This window comes from Equus asinus, chromosome 2, assembly GCF_041296235.1.
Source record: "Equus asinus isolate D_3611 breed Donkey chromosome 2, EquAss-T2T_v2, whole genome shotgun sequence".
Classification (NCBI taxonomy): Eukaryota; Metazoa; Chordata; class Mammalia; order Perissodactyla; family Equidae; genus Equus; species Equus asinus.
In genome coordinates, this window is record NC_091791.1 from 180,696,688 (window position 1) to 180,717,907 (window position 21,220).

The 21,220-nt window shown below is 39.1% G+C and overlaps 1 long non-coding RNA gene across 1 annotated transcript; it reads right to left on the reverse strand.

Annotated features, from left to right (window-relative positions):
- Positions 1 to 3,104: 3,104 nt before the first annotated feature.
- LOC123283103 (uncharacterized) lies at positions 3,105 to 20,946 on the reverse strand. Its single transcript, XR_006523589.2, has 7 exons — positions 20,651 to 20,946; positions 14,950 to 15,045; positions 14,371 to 14,527; positions 11,339 to 11,496; positions 9,665 to 9,806; positions 9,314 to 9,414; positions 3,105 to 3,461 (listed from the first exon to the last, which is right to left on the reverse strand). It is a non-coding gene; the product is annotated as an uncharacterized lncRNA (long non-coding RNA).
- Between the last annotated feature and the right edge of the window lie 274 nt (positions 20,947 to 21,220).

Below are 21,220 nucleotides of genomic sequence, written 5' to 3' on the forward strand. Positions count from 1 at the left end.
AGAACTGTTACTACTGAATGGCTTATTTTCTATCATGATATCTTCTCTGTAAGACTGTGGCTGAAGAGACCACTTTTTTGGTCCGGCCAGTTTCATACATGTTGTCTATGTTCTGGAAAGTGGAATTAACCACCTGTTGGTTCCATTTCTATTATTTTTACCTATACAAAAGGACGCCCCCTCTTCTTTAGTAAATCATCACGCCCTTACATTCCTTGCATTAAAACCTGTTATTGGTAGTTTAATTAAAAGCTGTTGACTCTGATATTTCATTATATTATTTTTTTCCTACTTTTTACATGGCTGCAGAAATTCTTTGTTATCACCTTGATTACATGCTGCAGCTAGAGTCCTTCCAGAACTTTATAGACAGCATAACTAAAGCTCTGTCCCCTGGAGTGAAAGGATGTTAGCAGAAACTCAGAGATTTAAAACAAAAAGAAAGGAAGGTAGAGGGTTTTAATAATAGCTTGGGTGGGCAGTAAAAAAATTACAATTACCATAATTATATTAGAATTATAAAACTTCAGAGCTAAAACAGAGACCTAAGAAACTATCTAGTTGACTCCTGTTTTCTGCAGTAAGAAACAGACACAGAGAACAAGAAGGCTATTACAAATCACGGAACTGGATTAGCAGTGGGGCCTGAACCTGTCGCTTGATTCAGTCAGAGATCTTCCAATTTTACAAGTTGAGTCTGGGGGGCAACATTTTAAAACTCAGCTGTGAGGCAATCTTAGTGCATTTTAAGATTTTCTTTTGAATTTTTAGATCTGTGGGTAATGTGTCCTAAATATATAATTGTAATATAAGATTAGAATAGTACTCAAAGGCCTATTTATGTCGATTGCATAAATGATACACTTTAAAAAACATTTATGAATATGTATTACCATTACTAATGGTGTCTTAGATCTCTAATGAGTATTGTTGTGTGTGTGTGTGTGTGTGTGTGTAAGTACACAAATTCTTTCGTGAGAGAGGGGAGCAAATGGATTCAGATATAATCAGAATCTCCCAAACTCTTTTGTCTATTTCTGGCATCTGCTTTGACCGGAATAGCTTTTTGAAGTTTAGAAGTATTTTCTCTCTTTCTTTAGTTGGTGAATATACATTCAAGGGCTATGTAAAGTGAAGTAGGAATGTGAGGCAGTTTAATCTGTTTATTTGCTCTCTCCATCTTTCCGCCTGTGGACCTGGTCGGGTTTGGGGGAGCAATAAACAGCACTTCCTTGCCCTCCCAGTTTCTGCACAAAATCAAGCAGAGCTGGATGGGAGAGGAAAGCATCGCAGCTGCTGGAGCTCTGTGCCCATGAACGAGACGTAAAGGGCTAGGAAGAACATTGCTGCTGCTTCTCCATTTATGGATCTGCTACTCTGGTCCAGGCACTATGCAAGGCACTGAAGATGCAACAATAAATAGAACACAGTCCTTGTCCTTTAAGAGGTCATAGGCAAGTGGATGAATTAGATTTACAACAAATATTTATGGTATTATGCATTAACTGCTGTTGTAGAGATAAGAAAAAATCTAGGCCCATAAGGTCTAGAATGTTGAACTGTGCCTGGAAATGATGCATACACTGGGGATGGGAAGTGTCTTTTGAGATGTTCAGCGTTATGTTTGTGGCTTCAAATGGCTAGAGATTTTCCGATGTTGGGGAGGGTGTTATCTGTATTTATTTCATTTTGGGAAAGTGTATTTTTTTTTGTTTGCAAATAGAAGGTTCTTAATACGTATTGAATGACTGATTGAGTTCAAGCCAATTTCTCAGTAGCAGCAGGGAAAGAACAACTTCAGTCCAGTATTTTGAACAAGAACTCCAATTAGTCTCACAATTGGTTCAACCAATTCCTTTCAGTTACATTTTCATTTGCTCACTGGAGTTGACGAAAGTAGGTATTAGTTTTGACACCCTTTAAATACACCCTAATCTTAATATAATATACACTATGTTTTTTCACGTTTTGCATTTAAATTAGAAGTTGTTAGGTCTCAAAGTTAGTATTTTTAGTATTCTGTTCAGCTCTGTATGCACCTGGTATATTTTGATAATAACCTCGAGTTTAATCAACTGGAAAGAGCCCATTGGAATCAGAAACCTGTACCGTGTTTGGAGTGAAGAGGAAAGCTTTCCCTGGGATCCTGGATCAAAGAATTTTTGACACCAAGTTTCCTTTGCCCAGTGTCTATTGGCTTTGGGAAATAAAAGGAAAGTCGCCTGTTTGACGAGTTGTCAGTCAGTTCCTTCTGATGGCCCTGGGGTTGTGGGCTTGTGAGTTTGTGATGGTGAGCTTCCCGGATCTTGGGTGGTTGCCACGGCATCAAGTGTTACCAGTGTCCAAAGCACTGACTTGTGGTTATGAAGAGATTTGCCACTGGGTTATTTTATAAAAGTTTATTTAACCTTCTATATAGTTAAAATACCAAATATTTCCAACTGAATAGTTTTCTGCTGCTGTAATTTTGGTAGTCCTTGTATTTTCGACTACATGAATAAATAGGCTGTGATGGGCTAGCCTAGGAACCTCACCACCAATTACAATATTCTTTCTATGGAAATATAGACTTTTGAGTTCCACACAATAGCTTAATAAATGAACTTTTGGAACACAACCCTTTTTTAGGTTAAGAATTTCCTGTGTTTACATTTTTATTATTTCTTTTTACCTTCTTTCCTATTATCACTCTCTGGTGCTGAGGTCTAATGGTGACTGAGTGTGATTATAAACACAACACCTAGCTGCCCTTCTTTTAGGGAGAAGGCTCTAAAATAGCATGATATAATATATAATAGGAAATGGAGATGATAATAGCTACACATTTGCTGCTTTTCAGCCATGGTAGAAAAATAGTTGAGGCGATATTTGTGAATACTAGAAAGAAATGTGCTATACAGAAATCTGAATGTCATTATTCTCCTACATGCTGTATGAGGAAGAAAAATGTAAACATCATTGTTGTTCTCACTCATTTTATCCAAGACTGAGTGACCTTTCAGAGTCCTTTATTATGAACAATCTAATGGCACTTCTCAAATACCCATGGATGGCAGCTCCTATAATCCCATTGCTTTCACACATGAAATGTGTACAGTCTCACTAACCAACCCCCAATAGGATTTTTATTTGTAAATTTAACAGGATGGAAAAACTAGTTTCATGATTTTTGAATCATGGGGATTCAAAATTGGGGAAAATAATTGTCAAAGGCAAGCAAAATACATTCCTGGATAAGAAGCTGCCAAATGCGGAAAGATTCACTGTTCAAGAAATGTTTTGTCACATGAAGAGGCTGACTAGGTGGTGGGGACGGGATACACAGGGAACTTTTGACTTTCTCCTCAATAAACCGTGGTCTGCGTTCCCAGGAGATGTTAACAAATGTGGGGTATTTGACATGTTCCATCTGCCTCGTTCTTCCTCTCCAGCTAGAAGCCGTAGCAAAGCTCTGGCGAAGGCTAGCAAGGAGAAAAATAAAAGCTGAAAGTTCTAATCAAAACTCTAATCAGAAAGATGACAACTGGTGAAGATTATTAAATTTTCTTTGCTCCCTTGATGAATTTAATAAAGAACTAATCAAAGATCATTAGAAGGCTTTTGTGCCTGGCTTGCATTGTAACTGGATTGCAATCTGAGTTTGTGTTTTAGTGGGTTTCCAGGGCAGCATTGGACATGTAAATATATTTAAAACTATAGATGGTTAGACATTTTTTTAGTGTTTTTAGTTAATGTACGAAGCCATGAAAATGTATAAGCTATTTATTGTGCTCATCTACTCTGCCAACTAAAAATATAGAGGATTTTGATTTTGATCTTTAGTAATTAGAATTTTAAAATTTGTATCAGTGTCTAGTTCAAAAAATTTCTAATGATCTTTGATTAGTTCTTTTCTTAAATTAACAGGAAAATAAAAAATGGTATCATTTAATTTCCAGAGCATAAAAATATGTAAATAACTCTGCAACTACCAGAGCCACTAGAAATTTATAGAAAATTATGGTAATATCTGAAGAGATTTCTCACTGCCCTCCCCACCCCCGCCAATTCTGAACATTTGCTTAATGTCCCTTGTTTTCAAATGATTACCCCATAGCCTTCCAACTACAACTTAAATACTACATTTTAAGTACTGCATTTATAGTGGCTCATAAAGTATGCATTTGGATTGTCTGATGACATTGGTACCCCACGCATTTCCAGTGCTCGATTTTGCCTGCTTCAGTATCCGATCAGTCTAACACAGTCTCCTCCCCACCCCCCAACACTGCATTAACCCGGTAATTTAGGATTCCTGCCAGTTCTTCCATTCTCCCATCTCAGATAGCCTCCTAGCCATCTCAGTCGATGACATTTGATTTTGATGTGCCTTAGCAGCAAAACACCTCCATGCTCATCATTAAAGAATTGGCTCTCAGTAATATTAAAAAAGCTTAGGATTTGCTTTGAGTTTTTTGTGTAAGCAGGGTTACATCCTTAATAAATAGTTCTTAGGCTTCCACCTATCTTTTTGCCAGAACAGAAAAATTATTCTGGAATTATCAGGATGAAAAAATGAAACAAAACAAATAGTGGGTGCTTTTAAAAAATGAAAAAAAAAATATTCAGCTCTTACAATGGGCCCTTTTATTAGATTCTACTAAACTTTGATTAATTTTGTGCTTGCTATATGAAAATATGTTAGAGGAAAATCTGTTTCTGTCCTAGTAACTACATTTCTCTTCATAAGTCAAAATATCTTATGACTATTTCAAGATTATAGAAGAATTTTCAAAAATGTACTGAGATGGGCAGTATAAAACTCTACACACATTAGATGAGTCAGAGTCTTGCACTAAGTGTTTGTGGAAGCAGTCGACAATTAACTCTGAATTACAACCCTGTTCTATTGGCCAAATGAAAGCAGATAAACTGTGAAACTAGACTCTAAACTCATCATGTTCAATGTTAAGTTAAATTAAAGTAAATGGTAAGTTCCCAAACAACATAGAAAAGAATGCTTTAATTTTAAAAACTTTCCAGGGGCCGGCCCGGTGGCGCAGTGGTTAAGTGCGCATGTTCTCCTTCAGCGGCCCGGTCTTCACCGGTTTGGATCCCGGGTGTGGACATGGCACCGCTTGGCACACCATGCTGTGGTAGGCATCCCACATATAAAGTAGAGGAAGATGGGCATGGATGTTAGCTCAGGGCCAGTCTTCCTCAGCAAAAAGAGGAGGATTGACGGCAGATGTTAGGTCAGGGCTAATCTTCCTCAAAATAAATAAATTAAAAAAAATTAAAAACTTTCCAGCTAAACTTTTAGCACCATCCTGATTCCAAGGGCCAGATATTAAGACAGTTAACTCTTAGGTAGAGATGAACTTGAAATTAAAAGTCTTGTGGGAACATCAATTCCATGATGATCTCTATCTTGAACATGGTCCTGTGGAAATTTGTCCAACTCTTCATATTTCAGCTGCCCATGTTCTCTTATTTACTATTTCTATTGGTCTTCTTTTCTCTTGTAGATCCAAGTTTCTCTCTCTCTCTCTCTCTCTCTTTTTTTTTTTTTTTTTTTGAGGGAGATTAGCCCTGAGCTAACATATGCCACCAATCCTCCTCTTCTTGCTGAAGAAGACAGGCCCTGAGCTGACATCCGTGCCCATATTCCTCTATTTAATATGTGGGATGTCTACCACAGCATTGCTGGATAAGCAGTGCACAGGTCTGCACCTGGGATCCGAACTGGCAAACTCTGGGCCACCAAAGTGGAATGTTTGAACTTAACTGCTGTGCCACCAGGCCAGCCCCCCAAGTTTCTCTTTGACCTGAAAGGCATCCTTCAGGTAGCACAGGTAGACTGGAAAGAAAGCCTCTCAGTTTGTGTTCTTCAGCAAGTGCCATTATTTAATGCTCGTTTGTGAAGGCTATTTTTGATGGATATGGAATTCTGTGTAGACAGGTTTTTTTTTCTTTCGGCACTCAAAAGAAGTCATTTCATTGTCTTCTGTCCTCTATTGTTTCTGGTGAGAAGCCAATGATAATTCTTATTTTGTTTCCCTTTATAGAAAGTGCCTTTTTTCTCTGAGTGCTTTCAAGATTTTCTCTTTGTCTTTGGTTTTCAGCAGTTTGGCTATGATGTGCCCTGGTCTGGTTTTCTCTGTGTTTATCCTTTGTGGATTCATTGACATTCTCGTTTCTGTTAAGTCAGTATTTTTCTTCAATTGTGGGGAGTTTTAGGCCATTATTTCTTCAAATTGTTTTGTCCCTACGTTATCCTCTTCTTCTTCTGGGACTCAATTACTCTCCTGCTAGGCTGCTTGATATTGTCTCACAGTCCCTGAGCCTCTTCCTTTATTTATTTTTATTTTAATTTTTTTAATGAACTTTATTTTTTAGAGCAGTTTTAAGTTCACAGCAAAATTGAGCAGAAGGTACAAAGATTTCTCATATGTTCTCTTCCCCCCTACATGCACAGCCTCTCCCATTATCAACATCCCCCACCAGAACAGTAAATTTGTCACAATTGATGAAGCTATATTGACACATCATAACACTTGAAGTCTGCAGTTTACATTATGGTTCACTCTTGGTGCTATACGTTCTGTGTGTTTGAACAAATTTGTAATGACATGTAACCACCATTATGGCATCATACAGAGTAGTTTCACTGCCCTAAAGATACTCTGCTCGACCTGTTTATCCCTCCCTCCACCCTAATCCCTGCAACCACTGATCTTTTTTTCCTGTCTTCATACTTTTGCCTTTTCCCGAATGTCGTGTACTTGGAATCATACAGTGTGTAGCCTTTTCAGATTGGCTTCTTTCACTTAGTAATATGCATATAAGTTTCCTCCATGTCTTTTCATGGCTTGATAGCTCATTTCTTTTTAACACTGAGTAATATTCTATTGTCTGGAAGTATCACAGTTTATTTATTATCCATTTACCTCCTGAAGGATATCTTGGTTGCTTCCAAGTTTTGACAATTACAAACAAAGCTGCTATAAACATCCAGGTGCAGGTTTTTATGTGAATGTAAGTTTTCAACAGTTTTGGGTAAATACAAGGAGTGTGACTTCTAGATCTTACAGTAAGAACAGGTTTCATTTCGTAAGAAACTGCCAAACTGTCTTCCGAGACGGCTGTACCATTTTGCATGCCTGTCAGCCGTGTGAGAGAGTTCCTATTGTTCTTTATCCTTGCCAGCATTTGGTGTTGTCAATGTTCCGTATTTTGGCCATTCTAATGGTGTGTAGCGGTATCTTGTTTTTTTTAAATGTTTATTTTTCTTCAATCTTATTTCTCTCTATTCTTTGGGTTAGATAATTTCTATTAATTTGTATCTAGGTTCACTGACTCTTTGTTCTGCTAACTCTGATGTGCTATTAAGCCCATCAATTTTATATTTCAGTTTCTGTACTTTTCAGTTCTAAAATTTTCATTTGATTGTGTTTGTAGTCTCCATTTCTCTGCTGATACTTATTTAATCACTCAAGATCAAATTTTTGATACTTTTAACATAACTTTCCTTTAATTATTTGTATGTCTGTTGATTTTTTGATTAAATATTGGACATTGTGGATAATACATTATAGAAATTCTAGATTCTGTAATCTTCCTCTGAAGAGGATTGATTCTTGTTTAAGCAGGAAGTTCATTTACTGGCTGATCCCTTTAACTTGTGTGATCCTGGTGTCTGGCATTGCTAGTGTAGATCTGTGGAAAGCCCGAGGCATTTCCCAAGCTCTTCTAACTTGGCAGTACTCACTCTCCAAGCTGCATCTTCCCTAAGAATCTTTTTGGGGTTTGGTTTCAGGCTTTGTTAGTGTGGGTCTAGAGTAGCTCTCTCTCTGGGTCCCTTGTTCCTAAGACGTAGACTGTGTGGGGTCTCAGATGTCAGGAGTTTTCATGAGGTGTTAATAAATTCTTCACTCTGGCAGGGCCAGGACTCTGACATCCCCTGCCACTGCTCTTTCCCAAGCACTGCTCAATCTCTGGTATCTTGTTTCCACTTTCAACTCCGTAGCAGTTGATATCTAAAGGCTCAGGTTGCCTCACCCTGCACATGTTCAATCCAGCTCTCAGCCATGGATTTTCAGGAGATCCCTATGGGTTTCTGGGGTCCCTTCTCTGCGCTGCTTTCTTCTCCACAGGTTCTAACTGCTTCAGCTTCCCTGAACTCTGATCTCTGCCTCCTCATCTCAACAAAACCACCATGCTTTGCTCAGACTCCAGGTCACTGGACCATGATTGGGAAACTGTCTCCAGGCGGAGAGCTGGGACAATTGTGCAGCTCACCTCATGCATTTCCCTTCTCTCAAGAATCACAGTCTTACATTGCTTGTTAGCCAGGGCCTGAATTCAGGTGCCTCACATATTTTGTCCAGTTTTATAATTGTTTTGACTGATACTAGTCCAGTATGTGTCACCTCATCATGGCTGGAAGTAGAAGCTCAAGAGCCATCACTTGATTTCGGTCCCATCTGAAATCACATTCCCACACTGGGCAGAAACATGGGTACCATGGTACTTTCCACGAGATGTCTTAAATAATCCCCATCCCAGGTGCAAAAACTCAAGTGAAGATTCCTGTTAAAACATTTCAAACTCAAAATCACATAGACCATGCCTAGCAAAGTACCATCACAAACATCTTCTTTTATGAATTACTAAATTATTTGATGGATAGAGCAGCAAGAAAGTGGGAGGAAGAGCCCACTTCTTAGAGTTATGACTTATCTGCCAATTGATTCTATGATCTTGGACTTACAACTATATTTAACATGTCTTTGAGATCACTGAAGAAACCTCATTGAAAACTAAGGACACCTACTAGTAAATTTACATTGTAATTTATCTTGATTATATCCTCTGAAGGATACTTTCTGAGATCAAGCATCATTATTATGGTTTTGTTACAGGATTAAACAAGTTTCAAGTTTGGCAACTGTGATGATAACTTTGGAGGGATTTCCTCATTTCAGAAAAATCTTCATTCTCATAATTACATTGAATTCATCTAGAAAGAAAAGAACCAATGACATAAGACAAATCTAGGTAGCAAATAGCAGTTTGGTAGTATCAAGGAGGTAAGAGTAAGAAAATGATATAAATACCTGCATATATACATAATGCCACATGAGTGATTAGATTGTCCTTTTTTCCATAGAACGGTATAAAGGTCCCAAGAGATAAAATGGTATAATGATGCAGTATAATTATACCTTTTGGTGAAATATCAAAGATGCGATGACCATGAGCTAAGGAGGCCACAACAGAATCTGAAATGTCATTTCTAAAGAAACTCAGCAGATTAAGAAGGAATACTTACCAACGTGGTCGAGTGTTCCCTCTCAGTGCAAAGTCTTAAGCCTGATACCCGTTCTGCTCAGCCTTTGATCTGGTGCCTCCAGTTGGTTTTTCCAGAACAATCTTCTCTCAGAGGCAGAGTAGAAGTAGGATGAAAGAAGTACACATCAGGTCCCAGATCACTTTTTTTCCTTTTCTCCCCATTCCTCTTTCAGTTATGAATCCTATTTTGCTCTGGAGAAAAAACTACTAATCCCCTCGTTTTTTTCCTGGAACATCACCAATTCATCCTGCCCCCAGTATTTTATACTTAAGTGTAAAAAATAAGACATCTTTGGGCCAGCCCGGTGGCATAGTGGTTAAGTTCACGTACTCTGCTTCGGCAGCCCAGGTTCGTGGGTTCAGATACTAAGAGTGGACCTATACAATGCTTATCAAGCTATGCTGTGGTGGCGTCCCACATACAAAATAGAAGAAGGTTGGTGCAGATGTTCGCTCAGGGCCAATCTTCCTCACTAAAAAAAAAAAAAAATTTAAGACACCTTAGGTACTGAGAGACCCGAAGAGGGAGTTTGTATTGGAGCCCTGGCCTTGATATTCCTGCTGAATAAACCATTCCTTCCTGCTTGAAAGTGAGTGTACATTATAGGTTTTGCCAGAGGAATTTCTGAAAGTGGGCCAAGTATTGCCTGCAAGGCTGTTCTAAACTAGTGTAGAAATGGGGTGTGGGGTGGCTATGCCTACAAATATCCTGCAAAGGAATAAAGTAACACATGACAATATTGAAATGAACCAATTCAGTAAAGTCTTTGGGTGTTACACAAATTCTGCATATTGCACAATTACTTTCTGTTGAACTTTTTCTCATCATTATTATAGTGATTATTTGTGAGGCTTTCTGCCTTCACTGCCATGGCTTAATGGGACAAACTACAGGGACACAGCCCCTCTTCACTTTCTGTGCCCACTTCTCTGGTGCAGGTCATTGCCGTTAAACACTCAAGCCTATTGTTTTTTAAGCAGTGAGAAAATATAGTGATCCACAGAAGGATTACCCGTATAACCCGAAGTCCTTAACTCCCCTATCCTTCTGAGGTTGCCCTTTTCTTTAATAACCATCGTGTATATTGTGGGAAGTCCAAGGTGTTCTCCAGTTCCTCTGCAGATTCTGGAGTTGACACTTAGTTCTTCCCATTTTTTCTTGCTCCAAACTCTTGCTTCTGACTTTTCCCAATTTCTTCTCTCCATCTGCCCATGGCTCCTACAGGCTGCCCCAGGCCATTGTAGTCTGCTTTGCTTCCAAGCATGGCCCCATCACTTTCTTCTTGACAATGTTGTTGCGGGTAGCAGTGCTTTATTAAATTTTCTTGTTTTATATGCATAATACAGAGGAATTATAGCTCAAAACATGGAACCACTTAAAAGTGAATCCTGGGCAGCACCACTGCGAAAGTTCTCCCTGTCACTGTCACCAATCTCTACCTTGAGGAGGCCTTGTTGGCAGCCCTCTCCCTGTGCTTTTTAGAGGCCTGCTCTCTGGACTCTGTTTCCAGTCCTGTTTCATGGTCTGCTCCTCCTCAGCCCTGCAGTGGTGGAAGGAACCTATTCAGAAATTCCTCTAACTTTATGATGCAGAGAAATTTGGCTCTCGCTTAGGCCTTCTTTCTCCCATCCAGACTCTCCTGGGGTTTACCCTCGCTCAGTTCAAAACGCTCACTGGATGCTTTCCCAAACAACAGAGCAGTTTGCGCTTCAAGAGGAATTCTGCTGCTCTCCTGGAGCAACGAACAAAAACGTCCGTCAGCTTAAAAAGTTGTTTTTTAAGTTATAGCTAAGTTCTCTAAAAATGTTTACATAATGTTTTGAATAAAGTGATTTGACAGAAGATTTAATAAAGTAATAGACAGGCTGGAGGGCCCAGTTGTTAAGGAAGGGGATTCTAGCTGAGGCATGAGAAGTCAGGGGTAGAAGAAGAGAGTTTGTGATTTCTCTCTCTCCTCAGCTCTGTGTGGAGGACAGGCTAGACAGGCAGCGACAGTTGTCTAACCTGTGTGCGTCTTCTCACAAGCCAGAAAAGAAGGCAATCGCGAAGTTAAGTCACCGTGAAACTAGCGTCCACGGAGAAGAGATGGAGGTTCAATGAGGCCAGGGAGGGTGAGAAGGAACTCCTGGCGACTTCTCCCATTTCAGGAAAGCAGTTGAGGCCTAGGGAGACAAAAGGCTGCTCTCAGAGGCAAGCACACCCCCTGGGGCACCTCAGGCCTCCTCTCGAGACAGTGAGGGCCCTGGGAGGGCAGCGGAGTGCGCTTTGCAGGCTGAGGCTTCACTGCCTGTCATCTATATCCTCAGTGTCATCGCATAATATACAAAATTCCGTTTATTACATCAGGGAAAAGAACTTTGTTAAGAATGTTTCTATATTTCAGGGACTCCCGGGAATGTTGGGAAAAGGAAATATATCCAATGGCAGTATTTCATTAAATAAATTACCTGGAGAAATTTACAAAAACTTGCAAAGATGCTTACACAAGGCATATAATTATTACAAATATATAAAGAATATATAACTACTTCTAGGTGTCATCTCCTAACAAATTCCAACATTGCTTTAGTAGCTATTTAAGCATTTGTATGTATCGCCTCATTTTTAAATAGATATGAAAGAGTACTTAACAATAAAAGGTTTGTCAAAAGGTGTTTGGAATCAGCATAGAAAAACTTCTGTCCTAGCGAGGATATGCTGTTCAGTAACAAAGTCAGATGCACGGTTCTTGTTTTGAATTTGTTTTCCCTACTCTTACAACATCGCTGATAACAAAACTTTCTACTTACAACTTTACATTCATGCACATTGTCAGCTGAATTATTTTTCTGTCTATTTCTACAATGTAATAAATATTTTTTAGGTTTTAAAAAAGCCAAGGAAATGTTCTGAAATTTTTAAAAGGCATATTCACAGCATATACTTAGTTTAGTTTCCTTAAGACTTTTCTGGAACATAAAATGGTGTATGAATATCGTCTTTTCACCTGGGTGGTCCTGCACACTGGTAAAAATAGGCCAAGAGACATACACCAAATGTTTACCCTGATTATCTTTGGGTGGTGGTTGCCAGTGATTTTTCTTTTTTCTATTGTCCTTTCTATTGTTTTCCAAGTTTTGTAGAAAGACTGTTGACTGTTTCAAGTATAGAAAATAAAATCATAAAAGTACTACAAGAAAATATTAGTATTTTTATAAGCTTTTATTTGGAAAGGTCTTTCTAAATATGACAGTAAAGTCAGAAACCATAAATGGAAAAACTCACACATTTAATGACATCTATAATATTAAAATTCAGTATAGTAAATGATCCCATAAAGTCAACGTAAAATATTAACTGCTGTGGAAATATTTGCAAGATATACAATAAAAGTTAATATAATTCATAAATGGCTATTATAAATCAACAGATAAACAATCCAAGAGAAAAATGCCCAAGAACAGGAACAGGCATTTAGCAAAAGAAATGTAAATGATTTAAAACATGAAAAGATACACACCCTCACTGATAAATAAAGAAATTCAAAATAAAAGCTCGAATACTCTTCACCTTTCAAGTTGACAAATGCTTAAAACAATGAAAATGCCTTGTATTGACAAAATGTGGGATAAGAGACACTCTTAATACTCTGTTGGGAGAAAATAAGTTGGCTTGGTTTTCATGGGAGAATAGTTTGACATTATCACAAGTAAAGGGTTCATAACTTTGGACTGAGAATTCCGTGTTTATGAATGTATCCCACAGGGAAAGTTTAGCAAACTTGTCACGAGAGCTGTGAATGCTCTTCAGTACCTGTGCTCCTCTTTCCTTCCTGCTGTGACCTGGACTTGGCATGTAGATAGAGACATGTGGCTTAGTTATTCCAATGGAATATGACTGGAAGTGATGTAGGTAGCGATGCCTCCAGGTTGAGGTGATTGTGAGTGGATGTGTGGGCCTTCTCTATGCTCTCTTGATTTTCCCAACAAAGGGCTGAATGAAGGGGAAGGAAAGGAGCAAAAGAAGAGTGGAGTCACAGGAGGAAGGAGCCTGAGTCCCTGAATGACTGTGTGGAGCAGAGCCCGTCACAACCATTCTCACTAACCCATATTAGACTGTGATGTGAACAAGCCATAAATTATTTTGTCTTAAGAAGCTGTGATGTTGAGGCTGATTGTTATAGGAGATATCCTACTCAGGCTGATATACATGCAATTTAATTCTGTCCCAAGATAGCCATTACAGCATTATTTATAATAGCCAGGAATTTAAAATAATCTAAATGTCCACTCACAAGCTAATTATAGAACAATATGTATAGCCTAATCTCATTTTTTATAAAAATTATGTATGTATGATTTCATAAGCAGAAAGAGAGAGTTGAAAAGACATATGTCATTCAGATAATGATGATATCACTGCAGAGTGGGACTATAGGACATATACTTTTCCTGCTAAGTATATTTTTCAATTATTTGAATATTTTACAGAATTTCTTATTACTTTAGAGTCAATAAAAATAATACTCAATAAAAAAATCATGCATATAGGTAGTCTGGGGACTTAAGTTTCCTTGATTACTTCCTGGATCAGGAAATAATAAATGCAAATAGTTAATAATTCTTATGTGTAGAAATAGGTATTAGATAGCAATAACTGAAACAAAACAAAGAAAACAATGACATATAGCAAAAGAACAATGATGCTTATCTTGAGTTGCGGTATGATAGATAACTTTTGTTATTTTTGCTTTGTGCTTTACTGTGTTTTCCAAATGTTCTGCATTGAGCATGTAATACTTTTGTAATTAGGTGGAAAGCCAAAGTGTAAATGTTGTAAATGTAAGCAGAAGATGAGAAATCTCTCATATAAGACCACCCTCCTCTCCGTGCTAGCCTCTCTTAAACCAGGGCTGCATCCTCTGAAGATAGAAAAACATTAACTTGACCTTCAGCAGTCCTGGTTGTACACTTGCACTTTTTCTACCTCCCACCCACTAAAGTAGTCTTTTAGTCCACAATGATAGACCAGAACCTCAAGTAAACAAACAGACCTACCTGAGTCTCAATTCAGGAAGAAGCGATTCTTTTGAGATTGAAGAACCCTCTTTGCTTAATGGATCACCGCAGTGTGGCTATTACAGAGTGAGAAGGTAGCAGCCTGTCTGATAATTGCTAGGATCTTGCTGGCAACTGCCAGCTAATTATGCCTAACCTGAAAGAGAGAAACAAGGTAAGACAAATCACAAACAGAACTTAAAGATCAAACTCTCATCCCCTTGTGTTCACCAGAGTGTGTCTGGTACAAAGGATGGTTCACCAAAGCAATTCCCTGAGTGACTATCTGAGAGACCTTTGGCACCACCACCAACACTGTGATTCTACTTGAGAACAAAGAGTTGGGACCCACCAGAGCCAAAAGCTGCAGTGTGAGCTATGTGTCATCTCTCCTGAAGCAGCACCATTCATACGTGCGTTGAGCACAAGTTGGTCACTATGCTAAAGGTGAAGTTTCAAGCGTTCGAAGAACCCCTTCTAAGTCATGATTTAGACATGTGAAAAAAAGAGTTCCTCAGTGGAAAACCAAAGGAAGTGCAGGAAGTCCAAGGCAACAAGGAAAAGGAGGCTCAAACTCACTTAGTATTCAGAAGAGGGTGACAGGAGCACTGGGACAGCAAGGACGAGTTCTTTCCACAGAGGGTGAGTCTCAGCTTCCCTGATCTGTGTAGGTGCCTGGAGGTGCGGAGAGGGATAAGAATGACTCTTTTCTCCTGAGCAGTCTTGGTGAGAGGTGCCTAAATGTCTAAATGCAGAGATAAAAGAAGCCTCCTCAAAATTGGTGTCCCCAGTCAGAAAACTGTGGTCCCTCTAGGTCAGGGAATTTTTTCCTCCAATATTTAATTTTGAAAAATTTCAAACAGAGAAAGTAAAAGAATTTTGTAGTAAACATTCATACACCCACCATCTAGGTCTTACCATTAATATTTTACTCTGTTTGTCTTATCATGTGTGTATGTGCACGCATGCATGCGTGCACTCAATCTTCTATCCATGTTATTTTTTTGGATGCATTTCAAAGTAAGTTTCAGACATCAGTATACTTCTCCTCAAATACTTCAGCACATACGTTGCAAACCAAAAGTGAATATTGGTTTACATTTTTTCTTTTCAGGTAAAATTTACAAAGAATGAAATGCACAACTCTTAAGTGTACTATTCAATGAATTTTGACAACTGCAGACATCTTTGTAACTCAAATGCTTAGCAGGATACAGAAAATTACCATCATCCCAGAAGGTTCTCTCATACCCCTCCCCAGTTAAACCCCACTTGCTCTCTACCAGAGGAAACCATTGTTTCAATTTTTTTCACCATAGAACAATTTGGCTTGTTCTAGAACTTCAAGTAAATGAAATCAGACAGTATATACTCTTGCCTAAGGCTTCTTTCTCTTAGCACGTTTTTGAGATTCATCCCTGTGCTGCCTACATCGATACTCCATTCCCTTTATTGCCAAGTCATATTGCCACTGAATGAACATATCACAGTTTGTGGCCCATTCTGCTATGCACAAATACCTGGGCTATTATGAATAAAGCTGCTATAAATATTCTTGTGCAAGTCTTTGTGTGAACATAATATTTTCATTTCTCTTGGGTAAATACTTAGGAGTGGAATTGCTGAGTGATAAGGTAGGTATATGTTTGGTTTTATAAGAAATTGTCAGATCTTTTTACAAAGTGCTTGTACTGTTTTATACTCTCACAACCAGCATATGAGAATCCCAGTTGCTGTATATCCTCAGCAACAGTTAGTGTTGTCAGTCCTTTTGAATTTGAGCCATTCTGGAGTGTGTGCAGTGACAGTTCACTGCAATTTCAAATCTGCATTTCCTAGGCCAGTGGCTTTCAAACTTTGGTGTGCTTAAGACCCATCTGGAGTGCTTATTAAACTATAAACTCCTGGGCCCCAACTAGGACATTTTTCATTTGTGTGTTTGTATTTTGATTTGTTAGATCTGGCCCCAACACAGGTTTGAGTTCAGCAGGTTGAGTTTAGGGCCTGGGTATCTGCCCTTAACAAGCTCCCTGGAGATTCTGGTGAATGTGGTTCAGACCAGCTCTGAGAAACTGGCCCTCTGGTGGTTGCAGAACTGCTATTTGATATATGATAGAGATGTGCATTCACTTCTCCCTGGCAACTTGGTTAAATTCCTTCCAACGGAAGTGTTTGTGCACTTTTCATGCTTAATAAAACATTTATTCTGGTTACTAAAGTTTTAATTTTAAAAAATTGAGAGCTTGGTGATGAACACGTTGTCTCATGTAGAAGAAAAAAATCTAGATGATCTGCACCGAATTCCAAAAGAAAGATGCTTTGAGAAACTGTACTCAAAAAAGAAAAAAAATCCATATTTTCGGGTATCTGTAATCAGCACGTTATTCTTAAAAATTACCTTCTGGATCATAGATGGGAGAAAATAAGTACTATAATTTTATTTTCATTAGTGGATTAGTGTATTTTTTGGTTTGTGTCACACTAATACTGTTGTATGTGATCTAGTGAATGAAATATAGTCCTGAAATAGCCTAATGGCAATTGGTAGGAAAAATGTTGGAAATATACAAGCATTTTGTTATTACCGCGTTGGGTGCTAAGAGTGAGGGAAAAAAGGACAAAGCTTCTATTAACCTAAAGTGACAATAATAACATGTTATATGTAGGTCTTGGACAGAGGAAAAGTGTGAATAATGAAGATAGTAACAATAATATTGAATTTATCTAGTGCCTTTGTAGCAAGAGTTCGAAGGCTTTCATGAGTAATGGCTCATTAAATCTCGCAGCATCTCTGTAAGTTAGACAGGAGAGGGAATTACACCATATTTTTTTCCAGTGGAGAAATTAAGGGATAGAACCTTTAATGCAAGAATAGGTGTAAAGGACAGAACCAAGAACAAGAATAGAACTAAAGGTGGCCCCAGGGCTCATAACTTCCTTTCGTATGTTCCAGTTCCAAGCCATGCTTGGTAAATTCCTTCATTCCCAGAACCACCTTGAGTTGCAAAATATGTACCATGTTGAACACACATATGGGAATCTTAGATCCAACCGGCCCCAGGTGGACAACAGCACTGGTCTGTGCTTGAAGAGTGTTGACAGGCAGAATTCTTCTCTTGAATTACCTAGTCTATATTTCTTTTTTCTTTAAATAAGCTCTTAGTAAAGAGTAAAGAGTGCTTTTTAAGGAAAGTAAAGCAAAAGCAATCTCATTTCAGTTCTCAGGGCTTTACAGATAAATATCTTAATTAAACACAAAGCTCAAACTTCCCACTTTGGCCTTGAGTGATTTCTTCCCCTTCCTTCTACAACGAACATGTGCGTGTCTCTTTAAGGATTTACCTGGCCTGGTGGGTAACCCAGCCACTGAAGACTGACTGTCATCACAGCTGCCTTGGCTAAGGCACTCAGCCTGCTCCTTGGAGCTTCTTCAGCTCTCCGACTCTGCAGCTCTGCACTGGTTATAACTAGATGTTCCACCGAGAAGAATATGAGAAGAGAAACCCCTTTAGGGGTTTGGTTTGGACAAGACACCACTTTCCAGATCTGCATTTGCAGGCATTTTTGGAAATGTTTGACATGATTCTGCAAATTCCATTTGACAAGTGGGGAAGTGCGTGCAGTTTCAAGATGAACATGTTCTCTCTCATTTGAAAACCTTGACGGCCCCTCTTCTTCCAGTGGGAGTCTCTGGCTCTCTTTTTTCTTACCTCACCTCTGTAATTTTTTGCTACCTTGATTACTCTTTCCTTTTCTTGTGTCAAATTTATACCTCTCCATTCTTTTAATTTAGCCAGTTTTTCCAACCAAATTTAGGAAATACCATGGCCGTGCTATTTCCCTTCCTGAGTAGAAATAGGAACATTAAATGTCCATCCTCATTATAAAGGCTTTTGGGCTCTGCCTTTTTGCTATCATTTAATCAGCTTTGTTGCTCAATATTGAATCTCTCCCAGTTCGCAATGACCCCCTTAAGATAGAGCCTAGAGAGAGATTACACCTGTCCTGTCAGAGTCTAGTTTCTAATATTATATAGTAGCATTGATTTTGGTTCAGACACCACCAGTCATAAGTCAATTAATCTCCCCCAAATGGAAAAATTTTAAAGTGTAGCCCAACACTTCCTCCCCCTCCATCTCCCTTACTTTAATATCAACTTGTTGCCTATTGGTCATTAACCCTTTAAGAAAGAATACCAGGTCAGCACTTTTGAGCTCAATTATCTTTGACTTTCAATATAAAATGAACCATTTACTGAACAAGTGGGGAGGGAAACATTGAAAGCAAAAGCTATTAAAGAATTATAGACTTAAGAAAGCTCACAGTAGCTGTGCATTTTGCTCTGTAGTCGAGGAACCTATGAAATTGTACACACATTAGGCGAGAAGTTCCCACCCAGCATGCATTGATTTAACGGCGTGACTCCTAGTAATGCAAAGTGTGGACCTTGATTCTTAGGGTACCTTTTGTTGTTATCCTCTCTTTCTTAATAGGACAGGGTTTAAAAAATATGCTACTGTGCATACACAATAGCTGCTTTTCACTTATGCTTTTATCTGTGCAGAAATTATTCTCTCAGGCAAGAGATTAAACTAAATGCATAACAACTTTTTAGAATTGGTAATCCAGGCAAACTTCTCTGAGAAAATTCAGCCTTTGAAAAAGTCGTCTCAAACCTTGACATAAACAATAAACACTAATAAAATTTACTTCTTCCTACAATGGACAATGATGCACATGAGATAGACATATGATTTTTTTCCCTTAGGAAGCCAGGTTGGTGCTGAGAGAAGCCAGCGTATGCATTACTACTTTATATGGCACCAATAAGGTCAAATTTATTTGTGCGTGTTTTGTTTCTAAACCAAAACAGGGATCAGATAAGGTTGATGTTTTGAGTGAAGTGGAGAAAAAAAAGGAATGTAAAATGGGTGTAGGCTGGTGCTGTTTGAAAGGCGTCCTGTGAGTCCTGAGGCTGGCATTGGGTCCTGGGTATGCCTTGTGGCATTGGACAAGTCACTTTTTTTTGTGGAGTTGGTTGGGAGGCAAAGAAAGGGGATACTTTGTGCCAAGAACTGTGCTAGAAATGTGACTTAGGTTATCTCCTTTTGACCTTGACTTCCTGTTTTTTGAAAGGAAGAAACATTGGCTCAGAGAATGTGTGAATTGTTCAGAGTTCCCTAGCAGAAAGCTATTTGCTTTGCTAGGACTGAAATAGTCGATGCTTGACTTTTTTGTGTTTTTTTCACTTAATTATGTTGCTCGTCTCCTGCTCCCTCCATCTTCTTTTGGAGGAGCCTCTGGGTTTTATCTAGTGAGTTGAATCTCTTAGCTGTAAAGCTTAGACTGGGACTCCTTATGTCTGCAATTTCCTTTTTCTCTCTTTTCTGGGCACTGCCCAGGCTTTCCTAACAACTCAGGTTACCCCCAGTCTTTCCTTTCCTGCTACTACCTTGTCCTGCTTCCTAAAAAGTCTTCTTTCTGATAGTCATGGCTTCGCACCAAAGGAACTCTTTACAATCCATGCCCTGATGTCCACTTGGAGGTCTCCATCTCAAGGCTGGAGGCTGTAGGGGAAGAAGACATTTCCTCTACCCACTCTGGGTTCTTCTGACTGGAGAATGAATTAAGGTCACATGAGACAGAATAACAGGAGAAAATCAAACAAAGCCCAATTTCTTAACAGCGACTCAACCAATAATCTTAAACATGGATGCAAGAGGCGTCTCCAAAAGAGATCCAGAAAGTTCACTCCCAAAAATAGTCTAAGAAAGTAAAGGCCTTCATTGCACAGTAAGCAACAAAGGTTGAGATGATGACAAAGGCCCCATATAAATTGGGACCCCTTATGACAAACTACCCTGAGAGCTGAAACAGCTGGACAAAGAGAGTGTGTCCCAGAACCCCAGTCTACTGGCCGCCAAGATGTGTGCTGGTACATGCATCCTCTGGATGGCGGAGACCAGAAGGGTCATAAAACCACTCTCTCAAGACTTAGAACAAGACAAAAGGCCCAGACAACAGGCTTATAGAGATGCCTATGTCTTATGACAAACAACAAACAGACAGAGACAAGGAAAAGTACTATCTCTGGGAGGAAAAGGATCTACAATCAATGAATACTCAACCAAATCCTAGAGTCACTGAATCCAAGAAGCTAGCCTCACCAAGATTTTCTCCTGCTAATCTAAATTTAGAAGAGCAAAAAAACTCACCACTCTTGCTTCTACTGGACCCTGCAGGCAGAGATCCAGGAGACTGACGTGGTAAGAACGCTTACCTCTTGCTGGCTCTTGTCAGGGGTCCAGGACCTCTCAGCTGCAGCAGTCCAGGAGTGAGCAGTGTCAAGCCAGTAAAATTTTATCCCATCCAAGTTGCCAAACTGTCGGGGAGGAAGACATTTCCTCCACCCGCTCTGGGTTCTTCTGGCCGGAGAACGAATTAAATTCACATGAGACAGAATAACAGGAGAAAATTAAACAGAGCTTTGTAACATGCATACATGGGAGAGGCTCAGGAAAACTGAGCAACTCACCAAAATGGCTGAAGCCATCACCTTAAATATCATCTTCAGCTAAAGACAAAGGAGGATGTTGGGGGTGGGGAGAGTCAGTTATGGGAAATGATCCCACAAGTACAGTAAACAAGAGTCAGGTTATTATGCAGACTTGAGTGCTTGCCTTCCACACTGATAAGAGTTTCTAGAGATAAGGTCATCCCCTCTTCTTCCTGGTACAGAGAGGGAGACACCTTTACAGATAGAGATTTCCTTTACAATGTAAATGTCTCGTAACAAAGGGTAAGTAAATTCTACTTTTCAGAGTTTCTTTCATGCCTGCTGTTTTTAAAA